We start from the raw sequence: 12,893 nt of genomic DNA, 5'->3' as shown, positions 1-12,893 counted from the left end.
CCTAATCTAGAATTTCTTTGCCTGAGCTTCTTAATGTTGATTCTGACAACAGAACTCGGCTGTCCTAAGAGCACTCCTATGCATATTTCTTCCCCTCAGGGCATCTCAATCCAAGGGACTAAAGTAGGTTTCAGAAAGAAGTATTTCCTTTCTGGCACAGGCAGCAACAGGTTGTTTGTCACCTGAAGCATTCCCTCACAAGCATGGTAACGCAGAATACCCAGATTTCTCAGAGAATATATCTTATGGTAGAGCTCAGGAGCAAAGAGCTGCTTGTTAACTGGATGCTGAAAAATAGAGACGTGATGAGGAGTGGGAAATCTCCCCCTCCATCTCTTCAGCTGGAGAGGAAAAGAAGATGGGAAGGAAGTCAATGGGTTCACCTGGATGTGGGAGCTCCTCACTCTGCTTTTCCCAATTAATGCAGATGAATGCCTGAGTCCTCATTGCTCAGCCTCCTCACTGGAGTTGCTGCTTTTGAGGCAGCTCAGCAGCCAGTGTGCCAGCATAGGGTGAAACTGCTCTGTAACACAGTGTAGGAAAAGTCACCAGGAGCATGGAAGAACAAGGCTCGGGTCCAGCTTCACACTATTTTAATTGCACAGAACAGAACAGCTCCCCTGAAGAAGAAAGAGCCTCCTCCAGAGAAAACTGAAGATATGCAAGGGACGTTTGGAAGGTCAGGGTCTGACTCTCCAGTCTGAACTAGGCCAGGTGTTTTTGAGAAGCTCCATTGTCATAGCAGTGTTGACCAGCTTTGTAGCTTTTGTCATCGTTTCTATCCTGAGCCTGCAAAACCTTTCTCCAAAAGGTAGGATGAAAGAGAAAGTTTCCACTGAAAGTTTTAGGCTTCATGAATCATTCTCCTATGATGAAAAGCCATTTTGTCACAAAATTCCTGGCTAGCTTCAGTGGTGATACCATTGTCTAGCATATCTGTCAGGCAGCCCTCCTAATTAAGCTATTTTTGTAGAAGACTCTGGGTATAGTTTGTGAATCACAAAGCTTGTGACTGTAGTTCCATATCAACACTGGGAAATTCTCCCAGAGGGAAATCATAGTACTGTGCTCTACAACCCAAAATTGCTATATAAAGCATCTACTCTTCCATATTGGAACAGACTGTTCTACTATCATAACAGCCTTTCAGTTCCCTGAAAATACAGAATAAAAAGGAGAGGTCTTTGTATGATCAGAGAGGCATTTGATCAAAGCTTTTCATGTGTTGCTGGACATAGAAGTATTTCATAACATAGCAGTTAGACATATTCATGTAAAACTTCAGAAAAGGTAAAATGAACAGTAAAGAAGACTGATGTTTATTTGAAGTGCAGACAAGGGATATAAAACCATGCCAAACCATGTCAGCACTGCCTGGGGGGTTGAGTTTGTCTTGACTTCTACATCATTTTTGCTCCATTAATAACACTTGAGTGATAAAGTGGAAGACGGGTTTTGGGTGAAACTAATGTTATTCTCTAACTCTGGTGCACATCATCAGGAACAAGTGTTGGTTTGCCCTAATACCACCTTCTCTGAATTTGTGTCTTGCCTCAGGTTTGTTCCTGCTTTCAAAGTGGCTGGCAACAACAATTTTAAAGTATTCAATTTTTTGTCATTTTCCTTATTGTCTTTGCCTTCCCAACTCATTTCCAGGGTCTCCTTCAGCCACTGGGAACAGGTGACACATTTGTTCATGGTTTACAGTGCAAACTTCACAGGACCACCACTATTTTTTTTCCTCTGTTGTTTCTTTCTTTTTAAAGGATGGCATGCACCTCAAATAGATAAAGCTCAGAAGATAAGAAAAACACTTTAATGGATCTCTGAACAGTATGTCTGCACTGTTTTTGTCCATCTCTACATCTTGTTGCATTCTGTTTAACTGTCCAGCCATGCCAATACAAAGCACACAATCAACAGCGTGGTGGAAGCAGGTGTGTCACAGCAACAAGCCCTTTCACGTGTTGTGCCTGAAGACTGCTCAGGAATTGATCAAAATCAAGACAAATCATTTGATTAGTATTCATTACTTTCTCTTTTTTAGTCTCTTTCAAATCCTGCCCTACTGGATAAAATAGCACAATTAAAGCTAATAATCTGAGATGCTAAACTTGTCATGCAGAAAATCATACCTTGAAAATACTTGTAGCTTCCACTAAACCTCTTATTTCCTCTTCCTCAGAGAGCTACTGAGTCAGAAGAAAGTGATGAGAGCAAATTCTTAAAAGAGGAGCAGCACACCACTTGGCATCCAATAGTGTGTGCTGAGCTTGGAGTTCACAGAGGAGGAGAAAAATACACACAATCTCAACATGTATTTCCAAGTGATGATATATAATGTTTTATTGAAACTGTTCATAAGATATTCATGCATGATACCTAGCTTCTAATTAATAAAAGCGCTTGAAATTTATAGCCTGAAAACTTGAACTTTAAAAGAAAAAAATATTCAAGTGTGGGAACCTGTAGTTAAGAACCCAGCAGATCTTTATGTGTTCAGCATCTCAGAGGGTCTCTTTCCTGAAGAAGAAACTGAGGATACTAGTGAGGACAGAGGGTACCAATCAAGCTCTCTTGTTGTCAGTTTCTGCCACTTTTTTCTTCCTCTAACAAGAAATTTACTTTTCAAATATGTATATGTCATTTCAGTTCTAGAGCTGAAAAAAGTATGTATTTGTTGAAAGCTACCTGTGAGCTGAAACTGTCCTGGGCTCTATGTTTGGATACACAGATTAATTTTTCATTTTTAAGAATTTTCTTTATTATTTGTTCTCATTATAAGGGAAAAACCTGGTTTTTCAACACCTGCTACTGCTATGGAGTTCCTGAAACTGTTATAAGTATAGAAAAATATCTGAATAATTTAGAAATTGAAGCAGTTAAATTTGAGCTGAAATTCAAAACTCCTTAAAACTGAAAGAAAATTTTCCCAGAAGTTCAGAATCACATATAAAGTTGGCAATATAACTTGGTTCTAGGTCTCTGTCTGGGTAGTATTTTCTCCCACATACGGGCTTCTCTGGATCTGGGTCTGTGTATAGATAATAACATTATCAACAATTTCCTTTTTGATTCCATACAGATTTCACTACTGTATACCTTTTCAAAGGAACTTACATTGACACCTTACATTCAATACCTTACAGGCATACCAGGTTGCAAATTCTGCTTTCAGATCTTGTCTCTACAATCAACCACATTTTGAAAGAAAATAAGAAGAGATTAATACAAACAACTGTCATTTGAAGGTTCTATAGTTCTCTTGAAAATGCAGTATTATCACCATTTGAAGCACTTTTCCATAAATGTTACCTAATTATCTCCTACCAGCAAATTTTAACTCAGAAGCATTGCTCGTCTCAGAAGAGCAAAGTGAAACCTGAAATCAGAAATCTTGGCTGCTTTCAGATGTTACTATAATAACAAAATTCATAGGATATGTGCTTTTAGAGAATCATCAGAGGCCATAAGACTTAAGAAGCAGCCTGGGCTTCTTTTTAACTTGCACTCAATCAATGCACCTAATCAGTGACATTGTACTTAGTACCAGGAGAATTCTGGCTGCTTTGACTGAGGGCCGGTTTTTTTCCCACTTTTATTTTTTTAGATTTGGTGCTCACTCCTTGGTGAATCTCAGGAGGAGGAGTGAGATGCAGATTCATGTAGGCTACAGATATACATATATAAATTTGTACATGTACTTGCAAATGTAAAATCTCAAAGTTTTTGCAATACCACAAATAAAGCTTAAATACTTCACAGATTTCCCTAAAGTATGGTCTGATGTAAATCCCAGCTGCTACAAAATATAAGCCAATCAAGTTCCTTCCTTAATACAGTTGACATTGCTTATTGCTATATAGGAGACATTTCCTCTCCTACATCATCTTCCTCCCTGCAGCACTGTTCTTCTATAGACTTAGTGCTGTTGGAGCCTTTCAGCTCTAAGTCTCTGATTTGTTTATGCAGATTCCTTCAATCAGTACCGTGTAACTTCTGCAGCACAACTCTCTAAGCTAGGCTTTGTGAGCCTGTCTCCCATAGCTGATGCCACTTAGCCTGCTGCAAATTGATGTGGATGGCTCTCTTGCTTCGGAGACTGAACATTTTCACCTTCACAGTACACTCAGCTTTCATTGGCCTGGGGCTTAGGAACCTGAGATACATTCTTAACTAGGAAATTCCACTTTGCATTGCAACATGCTATAATCATACTAGTGGACCGAAATTTCAAGTATCCTAGAAAATTCTACCTTGTGACTCTTCAGAAGGGCATTGGTTCCAAGAATTAGCACATTTCCCTCATCCCCACTTCACATTAACACTTGAAACTAAGAACAGATTCTTGCTCAACTGATGAAAGTCAAACAAGTCAAGTACAGCAGTAGCTTGTGCATGTTTTCTCTTATTAATTATATGCATAGTAATACTGTATTTATGCAATCATTTTCACACACCCCTTTGGCACTGATGAATGCTTATCAATGTTAACATCATGACAAAAATGACAAAAGCCAGGAAGTTCAGTGGTAGGAGTGGAACTTTGCATTTGCCTTGTGCTACCGCAAAGAAAAACACTAGGCTGTGTCCTAGGTCACATCTTCAGCCTCTTGGATTTTGTCGGTTGATGTTACAATCTTCTAAGCTGTGTTTTTATCTGTGGATTCTTTTGATTTTTCTCTTCACAACAGTCAAATTTCTGGTGAAAAGATGACACCATTCAATGTTTTGAGAGATGCTAAGACAGAATGATCAGACACCTTATATATCTGCAAGCTCCTCTGGGGTGCTTTATGACCTCTTAGTAAAAATATATGTTTATCATTAACCTAGGGTCATTTATTGACCCCCTTAACCTACAAATGTTGCTTTGTACACAGTTGACATCAGTGCAGCATAAATTACTGAAGCCTCTCCCTGAAGGATTTCTAAATGGCATCAATGTTTTCACTATCTAGATGCCAGCTATCAGGGGGAAATTCATGTGAGAGTTAAAAAACATGAGGTTAATTGAAATTAGCCCTCAACTGAAAAAGGAATCTTAAAGGAATTTTGAAGTTCCATTAAGTATGAAAATAATATTTTTTCCCATGTGGGAGGTAGAAATTAATCTCAGATAGAGACCTGCAACTGTATTTCTGTTTTCACTTATCTTCCCATCTTGGTTTTTCTTCAACACCCTTGCCACATGCTAGGAATTGTTTCTGTGCTGCTTTCCAGTATATTTCTTTTTTTCACCTTCCTTTGTGGTGGATTCCTTGCACTGCTCCATGAAGGAGACTGTTGTTCTGACAGTCTCGTCCATCAGCCTTTCTGGGGTGGATGTTGCAAGTTGCTCAGTGAGCAAAAAAATGCCTCAGTCTTCTGCTGGGCAAAAAGCTTGTTTTACTGTCATCACATGCATATAAATTCACACTTGCCTTTCTAAAGCAAACACTGAAATTTATGGGTTATGTTTTAAAAACCTTTATGGAAAAAGTTTACATACTGTAAGATCAAGATCCAGGACAGCTGACAGGCGGTGCTACAAAATGCCTGAGATTAGAGATTTCTATGGAGAACATTCAACTATGGGAAAGCAGGAATTGGTATTCCCTAGAGTTCCGCCACCAGCTTTGCTCCTGAAATAAAAATCTAAATTCCTCATGGAGCTTCATGCTCAAGAGCAGCCACAGACAACACATTTCTCTTTATAGTGCTCACTCCTAGAGGGTGGTTCCCAAATTGATTCCTGAGGACCAAAATAATACATGCTGTTGCCTTCAAGATGGTGGCAAATTGCCAGTTGGCTTTTCCTCTTTCTCACTGTTAAACTACATTTGGTGACAGAGAAATAAAATAAAATAGTATGTTCTTCCTTAAGAGTATGTTTCCATATAACCGACTGCAGTACCTACTGAGATGCTTCCCAGTCAGCAAAGAAAGAAGAAGATAATCCATTAAATCTTTTCTTTTAACATACAAACAAACCAATTGAAATACTTGAAAACACCAGTAACAACAGTTCACTGTAGGCAATCTTGTTTTCACAAGGACTTGGGTACTATAGTGACAGGCACCTCATGCCCATTTGGTGGAACAAGTCATCTGCTGTAATGCTACAAACCTCACTTGCACTGCCATGTGATATTTTAAAATAAATTCAAGATTGTGTTTTATATTATCCTTCCTTTTGGATTTACTGACAGTGTTGTCCATGATTAGCAGATCTAGAAAGACAAACTAGATGGAAAAGACACAATTACAGATGGGAGACATATTTTTTTGTGGGGGAAAAATCACTAAATAGCACTATCATGAACAATGAGTAGGGTTGCTGTAATGTTAGAAGCAAGGATGGTATAAATACCACTGCATTAATGTCTTCTTGACATAACCTTTGAGTATGGCTCAGGGAAACCGGTCCCTGAGATTTCTGATAGGAAGGGAGCAACAAATAATGGTGAAACAAAATTGCACTTAGATACCTTCAACCTATTTTTAAGCAGGCTAAGGTTGTTACAGTATTTTTAGACTGTTTACTGGAGATGAATTAATGGAGATTTTCACTCTTGTATAGAACTATCTTCCCTTTACATTCTAACATCACTTTTTTTCTCCACCTCTGCTCCGGTACAGAACTGTACTGTCAGTTCTCTGTTCATCCTTTTATGTCATCATCTCTATCTCTTGCTATATATACATCCTGATCTGTCTCCTCTCAGTAACCTACCTCTTTGTTTCCACCCTTTGTTCCATTTATCTTTTTGATGGCTGACATCATAGAATTTGACAAGACTGACATAAGCCACAGTGGGATTCATGTTAATATTATAAAAAAAATTCCAAGTGAAAAATACATTCCCAGAATATTTTAATCACAATATTTTAATTGATGTGTTACTCTGAAGGCATAACATTTAAGGCTGTAAGAGTTCATATATTGTCTCAAATTACATTAACAATTAGTACTATAAACTGATAAGAAAATGGCACAGTATTGCAAAAATGAGTAATCGTTTCCTGTTACAAATAATCCTTCCCTTCAGCAAAAATATACAGGACCGTATAACCTCCATGGGGTTGCTTCACTGCTGTGCTGTTACTTTTTATCCTCCAGCCACAGTAGCTCTAGTCTTACAGCATTTGAAATCCTGCAGCCAACCTGCCTTCACCTGTAGGCCAAGGTGGGAAGTGTCTTATCATCATTTGTGCAACTGGCCTATTATCTTTTGATCTCAAAACAAAATTTTCTGATAGCTTAAATCAGAGGCTTTGGGATTATTCAGAATTCAGCAGTACTTCTAGATGGACAGATGGATGGGTAGACCAATGTAGTGGGAGGAATGACTTTATTTCAGGAGCAAAGTATGTGGGACTAATTTGTTTTGCTTGTGGTTCTTGTGCTTGGGTTTACGAGTCCTTCAAAGGTAAGCTCTCTTGTATGTTTTCTTGCCATGGGAGAGCCAGGGAACATGAAACCTCTGAAGGCATTTTGGTAATGTCAATATGGACTTTTCAAGCTACCAAGGCAATGTAGTTTGGAGGAAAAAAAGCATTGAACAGAAAAATTTTAGTCTAAGAAAGTGTGTTTATTTATAGAAGTGTGTTTATTTAATTTTTTCTGCGCTGTTTGAATTTGTGACAATCAGTATTCATTGTAACCAACGAAAACATTAATAGCAAAAAACCAAGTAATGTATCTCTTCTGTCAATAGACTAACAGATTGCTATATCCTTACTTGTCCTCTTGATTTTCTCAGGATCAGATGTGTTATAAAGCAAAATTAGAAACTTAAAAATCACTTGTTATGAGATGGCTTAATGGGTGCAGAATTATGAAACAGCTGTTCAAAAAGCTGATCCTGTGCCTACTTGAGACAGCAGTTTCAAAAAGAGCATTCACCTGAAAAAGTAATAGAGCAATACCCCATCCCACAGTTCAACAAAACACATACTTCCTGAAATTCAAATGCATCATTAATCTCTATCAAATCCCATTGAATCTATGTGTACTCAAGTTCACCGCCACCCATTTTGAGAAACAAAGCTTAACTTTGTGCCAAAGTTCTGTAACAGTTGTTACCACATTACATTTTCTACTCATCTTATGTAAATGAAATAGATATGCCTAAATGCGATAGATATTTTATGGTAGATATTGATATTTCTGTAAGGAATATAATGATTAAATCAAAACAACACAATTGTCAAAATGCCTTAAACACACTTGTCTATGACAGAGAATAAGAAGAATGTAGACTTTGTTTATTTTCTATTAGAAGCAGTCATTTTGTAATCTTTTTTATTAATGGTTTCCAGATTTTATAGTATGTTTTATTAGCCAAGCATCTGATTTCTTACAAATCAGTGTGTTCTGATAACCACAAGAATTGCAATGGCAATACTGAAGAAATAAAAGCAAAAACAATGTTTTTAAACTTGAGTGTTATCTCTAGTTTCTGAGCAACTTTCATACAGACACAACAGACATAATACTTGAAAAGAAAAATTACAGACAAGTGAAACAGGATTTAAAAATATTTCCAGCTCCTACACATTATCCCCCACAACTAAAAATATAACTATCAAATTAAAATAATTTTATGACCATGGCTCCGTTTATCATTATTCTTCTCACAATCTCCTCACCTAGTACTCAGTTCTCAAAATCCTATCTTTAATCTGCTGGATTTAAGTGTTAAAAGAGATTTCAAACAATAAATAGCTGCTGTAATCCTTCAACAGAGTGGAGGGGGTTAAGTAGCACCCCTTTAGTCATGCCTGAATTCTGTGATTTTTGAGCTTAAGTGAAACCTTTTAACATTACTTGACTATACCAGGTTGATTTTTTTTCAGTTAAATTGCTAACCAACTTGCTGAATCTCATATTGCTCCCATTTTTACAGGAACCATGCCAGGGTGTTACAGACAGAATGGCTAAATTGGTTCTGGGGGAAACCATAAGCTGTTTAAAATAAGATTACATTTATTTTTTTCAACATCTTGTTTGTATGTATGTATGCATGATTTAGAGTGTTGGTATTCTGTAATTTAACTGTATGATTTTATGCCTGCTGAACTTTAGGATGCTCATGAAAATTAGGTTCTTGTTTCTCTTGTTCTTCTGATGAATGAAATTCCAATAAGTATTGTCTTAGCTCCTTTTTGCCTGCCTTGTGTTTTCATGTTAACCATTTTCAATCATAGCCTATCTTATTTTTTCCTGTTTAATTCTCCTATTTGCATCCATCTTTACATCCTTTCTTGCAACACTCTTTCTTAATCTCTGCATTGTATTGCCAATTTCTCTCCCCCTACCTATTTTCTGTGTGATATCACTTAGAACATCCTTAACCTTTATCCTTTTGTATCAGCATCTCCAAAAACTGCTGCAAAGCACATTCAAAAATTGCAAAGGAAAGCATAATTCCTAAGGAGCAGCAGGCAGGTATTTGTGAGAGTGCAGGAAGGACTGGAAAACAAGCTCTTCGCTGTGGACCTGGTTCACCTTTGAAAGGTACCTGCTGGTGAAGATTTCTTTTTTACATCACTGTGCATGTTTGAGGGGAAGCAGAATCAGCTCAGCAGCCCTTGTCTGCTCAGCTTTAAAGACAAGCAAGATCAGGAAACACCTCCTATAGCACGAACACAATAGCACCTGCCAGAATTACACTGCACCACGTCTGTGTTTAACTTGGAAACTGCATTTATCTACAGAAATTTTAGGCCATATAAGACAAGCAACAGGAAACAGTGAAATCAGAGATGATAGCTAGTAATCTTGTCCTTCCTGCCTAGCATTACAATGTTGAAAATATTGTGGTTACAGACAGAAAAATATGATTTTAACAACAAGGTAACAAAAAGCTACCCTCTCTCTAAACATCATCTTAACTTAGCTTTCTAATTCTGACAAGCAAATGGAGGGTATGCTCTATTTGATCTCTAAAATGAAAAGGAGGAAAAAATACCTTTTCCAAGCAATTGGAAAATTCCTTCAGTTGTGGCGATAGAATACCCAGTTATTTGACATACAAGCAGACTTTTCCCTGGATATAATTATGTATTTAAGATACATAATTAACCAATTTGTAAACTGATGTCTCAGCTGAAGATCACACTCACTGAATTCATATCCTTGTTTTGATATGCAGTTTTAATGGGAACCCCGATATGTCTTCTGTGAATTCAAAATACACGCAATTCCTTCTCAAGCATTTTATTTGAGAATCAAAGTCTGTAAATTCAATGCCCTGAGTAATTAAACACTGTTTGAAAAACCCCTGCACTCATCTACACATGCTTATGTACATCAGCATACCTGTCACACGGAATTAATTCTGCCAGACTAGAACAGAAAATTTGTTATTGACAAGTAAAAAAACCAGACAAACCTACAATCATTGATAAGTGAGAAAAACAAACAAGCAAACAAACACAACCAGCAGTAAACTGTATAGAGTCTCTTCACTAATTTTATCCATACTGTCACTGTGGTGGGTTGACCCTGGCTGGATGCCAGACACTCACCAAAAACCTTTCTACACCTCCCCTCCACTGGACAGGGGTGAGAAAATATAGCAAAAGGCTCATGAGTTGAGATAAGAACAAGGAGAGATCGCCCAGTGATTACCACCACAAGCAAAACAGACTGAACTTGGGGATATTAATTGGATTTATTACCAACAAAATAAGAGCAGAATAATGAGAACTAAAGTAAATCTTAAAAACACCTTCTTCCCACCTCTCTCTTCTTCCCAGCTCTACCTCCTCCCCCTCAGCACTGCAGGGAGACAGGGAATGGGAGTTACAATCAGTTCAGCTCAGGCTGTTCCAGCCACTGCTCAGGGAGAGGAGTCCTTCCCCTGCTCCAGCATGGGGTCCCTCCCACAGGAGACATGAGCTTCTCAATGTGGGCCCATCCCAGGAGCAACAGTTCTCCACAAACTGCTGCAGTCTGGGTCATTGCTCCATGGGATGCAGTCCTGCAGGCACAGCCTGCTCCAGCCTGGATCCCCTACACGGTCACAAGTCCTACAAGGAATCCTGCTCTAGAGTGGACTCCTCTCTCCACTGGTCTGCAGGTCCCTGCCAGGACCCTGCTCCAGCACGGGCCTCTCATGGGGTCACAGCCTCTTCTCAGGCATCCAGCTGCTCCAGCCTGAATCTCCTTTGACTGTAGGGGGATCTCTGCTTTCCCTCTTTACTCCATGGACTGCAGGGGAACAGCTGGTTCCCTGTGTGTGAGAGACTGAAATGTTAATGGTTAATGACTCAAACTATTGGCCATTTGCAAAAGCAGCAGGTGCTTTGCTCACGATGTGCAAGGTGACCACCGAGGTGCAGAGGGGGTGCACAGCCACCACTGAAGGCTACAAGCTGGGGTTTGAGCCAGATAAGGGAAGAGGTCGGTAATAAGCAGATCCTTCAACAAAATAGAAATGGAGATAGTGGTGATCTTATCATAAGAAAAAGGTTTTTTCACCTTACTCAGGAATTTTTTTTTAAATTACACTATTATTTAGAACTAATTAAAATTGTCTTGGACTAAAGCAGTAAATAAAAAGCCCAGATCTTTATTTACCAAAACACCAGCAGTTTAGCCCTCTAAATTCCAGTTTTCTTCAGAAAGATGTTTCAGTACAAAGTCATGGTTTTCATGATCTATTCTGTTTACACACTTCCCTTCATGCTTTTTACGTGCCCAGTCACCCTGTTTTTCATTTCTGAAATGAAATTGATATATGATACAATTTATATATATTGTATCATATGCATATTTCAAAGTACCCAGGCATCTCTTAAATGTATCAGAAAAACTCACCTAATCCTTGTCTATACTGATAAACATCACCAAATGCCAGCAATGAGATCAGTCAATAGAACAGTATCTGAAGAGTTAAGAACATAGATTAAAACAAAGTTGCATACAAAATATATCAACAAAAGATTTCTCCAACTAGGTTTGTTTTTTGTTATAGTTAAGACTAGTAAAGTTATAAAAGCAAAAAGACTTGTTTGTCATCCTCTTTATCACTACCTGGCAGAACATAAAGATGCTTAGTGCATCACTAAATTAACTTTCTCACTGCTGTTATGATAGGGGTGTTTCAGCTTATTTCAGGTCATCTTCCCAACCAGCTTTCACATAACCTGCAAACAAAGACAGCATTGTCCAGGATGACTAAAAATCATGACCTTTATACCCCATCTGTCTGCAAAATAGACACCTTGAGGCATTAACAAAACTAAGTCCTAAATCTGAGTAATCACTTGAGACGTATCATACACCACAGTGCCAGTAGACTCTTTGATCTCTGGTGGCTGAGAAGTCAATAACTCTTTCTGGTGGTGGTTCTCCACCACCCCAGGAGGCATGCACAGAGGGGGCAGCAGATGTAAACCTAGAAAGCCACTGAGAAAATATATCAGGAGAATGGGCCTCTCAGTTTACCCACCACAACCAGCAAGTCATGTTTGCAGCATCTCTATTGAATTGTCGGAGTCATTTATTAGGACTGGAAACAAAAACTCGTTTGACTTTTTTTCACTCACTGACCATTCCTTTATGCTGATTTTTTTTATTCAAGGTTATATATGTGTTCTCTTAGAATCTTTCTTTCTGCTGTTGTGTGAGTAATCCAGTATTTTACACATTTATTGATGACTTCCATTCATTTAGCTCAATGAACTTAGGGATCTTTTCCAACCTAAATGATTCTATGATTTCCAGTTTTCTTTGTGAAAATATCTTACTTTGTTGAATATTAAGGTATGAGGAATGGATTTGTTCAAAGAGACCAGAAGATCTTTATCCTTTGAAAGTGTAACAAATCCCTTATTCTCAAATTACTCAGCAGGCCTATCTTTTTTTAATACTTCCACCTGGTGCCCCATAACATGCTGAA

The sequence above is a fragment of the Corvus cornix genome, chromosome 3, assembly GCF_000738735.6.
Source record: "Corvus cornix cornix isolate S_Up_H32 chromosome 3, ASM73873v5, whole genome shotgun sequence".
NCBI lineage: Eukaryota > Metazoa > Chordata > Aves > Passeriformes > Corvidae > Corvus > Corvus cornix.
This window is presented reverse-complemented; position numbering follows the sequence as displayed.